At 45.8% G+C, this 2,500-nt stretch overlaps 1 pseudogene; it reads right to left on the bottom strand.

Annotated features, from left to right (window-relative positions):
- The window catches only part of LOC115122227 (janus kinase and microtubule-interacting protein 3-like), a 21,283-nt pseudogene extending 19,875 nt beyond the window's left edge, over window positions 1–1,408 (bottom strand).
- Between the last annotated feature and the right edge of the window lie 1,092 nt (window positions 1,409–2,500).

The raw sequence follows: 2,500 nt of genomic DNA, 5'->3' as shown, positions 1-2,500 counted from the left end.
CCAACAACACAGCTAACACAATCACTTCAAACTGAAGATGGAAAGACTACAAAATAGCTGCACTTCGTTTCGTTTGACCTTTTTCAATTTACATTTCTTTTTTATATATCCATAAAAACCAATAAAATGATGCCAGCTGATTCATGATTTCGACTGGCTGAGAAACGCTGTCTGTCTGTCTCGTCCGACTCCAGACTCGTTCATTACTACGGGACAGCTGGAGATCGAATTTAAATATTGAAACAATGTTGCAAATGTGGGAGAGACAGACAGGAAGGTTTATACAAACCACTGCTGTTAAACGTTAATCTAAAAGACATGTGAGATAATGTCTAGATGCTTTTTATAGTGGAGATCAAGTTCATAAATTGCCTGGCTGGGCTGATGAGACAGTGGATAGGGCTGATGAGACAGTGGATTGGGCTGATGAGACAGTGGATTGGGTTGATGAGACAGTGGATTGGGCTGATGAGACAGTGGATAGGGCTGATGAGACAGTGGATTGGGCTGATGAGACAGTGGATAGGGCTGATGAGACAGTGGATTGGGCTGATGAGACAGTGGATAGGGCTGATGAGACAGTGGATTGGGCTGATGAGACAGTGGATTGGGCTGATGAGACAGTGGATTGGGCTGATGAGACAGTGGATTGGGCTGATGAGACAGTGGATTGGGCTGATGAGACAGTGGATTGGGCTGATGAGACAGTGGATGGCGCAGTCAGATGGAACAGAGTAAATAGGCATTTTAACGTCATAGACTTAGCCGGTGGTAACTTGTGGAATAGACACCGGCTGGAATGCGGTTTTAACCAATCAGCATTCAGGATTATACCCACCCTTTTTATAAAGGTAGTCAGTGTTCTGTTATCTCTCTGTCACAAGAGATTATTGTACTGTGTTCAAGGTAGCCAGTGTTCACAGGTGCAGTGATATATATCGGCACCCTTGCAGGATTCACTATTTCTTATAAAATACGTTGAAATTGAAAACACATTTGGTGTATACACATGTATGTGTTTGATTTACAACTGCACAGGACCAATAAAAAACACTGACAACTGTGTGTGTGTGTGTGTGTGTGTGTGTGTGTGTGTGTGTGTTGTTGAGTGTGTGTGTGTGCGTGCATATGTGTGTGTGTGTGTGTGTGTGTATGTGTGTGTGTATGTGTGTGTGTGTGTGTGTGAGTGTGTGTGTGTGCGTGCATATGTGTGTGTGTGTGTGTGTGTGTGTGTGTGTGTGTGTGTGTGTGTGTGCTCTACCATTTCCATGTTCTCCTCTGTAATGAAGCGTAGTTTGTTCTCCATGCGTCTGAATGCGTGGGCCAGCTCCTCATTCTTCCTGCTCAGCCTCTTGTTCTTGTCCAGCAGGGGCATAAACTGGCTCTCTGCCTCTCTTAGGCGCTTCAGCTAGACGGACACACACACACACCATCAGTATCATTCTTGTCCAGCAGGGGGTATAAACTGTCTCTCTGCCTCTCTTAGGCGCCCCGGCTAGACACACACACACAGACACAGACACACACACACACACACACACACAAACACACACACACACACACACACACACACACACACACACACACACACACACACACACACACACACACACACACACACACACACACACACACACACAAACACACACACACACACACACACACACACACAAACACACACACACACACACACACACACACACACACACACACACACACACACACACACACACACACACACACACACACACACACACACACACACATGTCATCAGTATCGTTCTTGTCCAGCAGGGGCCCTCTGCTCTCTGGCGCGCTGCTGCTAGACACAGACACAGTTCAGTCCTCCATACAGAATCTTTCCACATCCTTGATATAGATGAGCAGTACATTGGGGGAATTAGACCAGTCCTCCATACAGAATCTTTCCACATCCTTGATATAGATGAGCAGTACATTGGGGGGAATTAGACCAGTCCTCCATACAGAATCTTTCCACATCCTTGATATAGATGAGCAGTACATTGGGGGGGGTGTTAGACCAGTCCTCCATACAGAATCTTTCCACATCCTTGATATAGATGAGCAGTACATTGGGGGGGGGGGGGGGGTTAGACCAGTCCTCCATACAGAATCTGTCCACATCCTTGATATCCTTCGTCTGCTCTTTGCGGACTGCCCTCTCCAATTCAAACTACAGGTTTTCAATGGGGTTCAAGTCCGGAGACTGAGATGGCCCTTTCAAAATGTTGATTTTTGTGGTCAATTAACAATTTCGTTGTTGATTTTGATGTGTGGTTGGGATTATTGTCTTGCTGGAAGATCCACTTGCGGCAAAGTGTCAGCCTCCTGAGAGACGCAACCTGGTATTTGGTCAAATGTCCTGGTACTTTGTAAAGTTCATGATGTCGTTGACCTTAACAAGGGCCTCAGGACCAGTGGAAAGAAAATAGCCGCATAACATCAATGATCCACCACCATATGTTACCAGAACATCAAT

Source organism: Oncorhynchus nerka, unplaced genomic scaffold (genome assembly GCF_034236695.1).
Source record: "Oncorhynchus nerka isolate Pitt River unplaced genomic scaffold, Oner_Uvic_2.0 unplaced_scaffold_2085, whole genome shotgun sequence".
Lineage (NCBI taxonomy): Eukaryota > Metazoa > Chordata > Actinopteri > Salmoniformes > Salmonidae > Oncorhynchus > Oncorhynchus nerka.
Note: the sequence above shows the minus strand (reverse complement) of the source record. Positions and strands in the feature narration are given on the sequence as shown.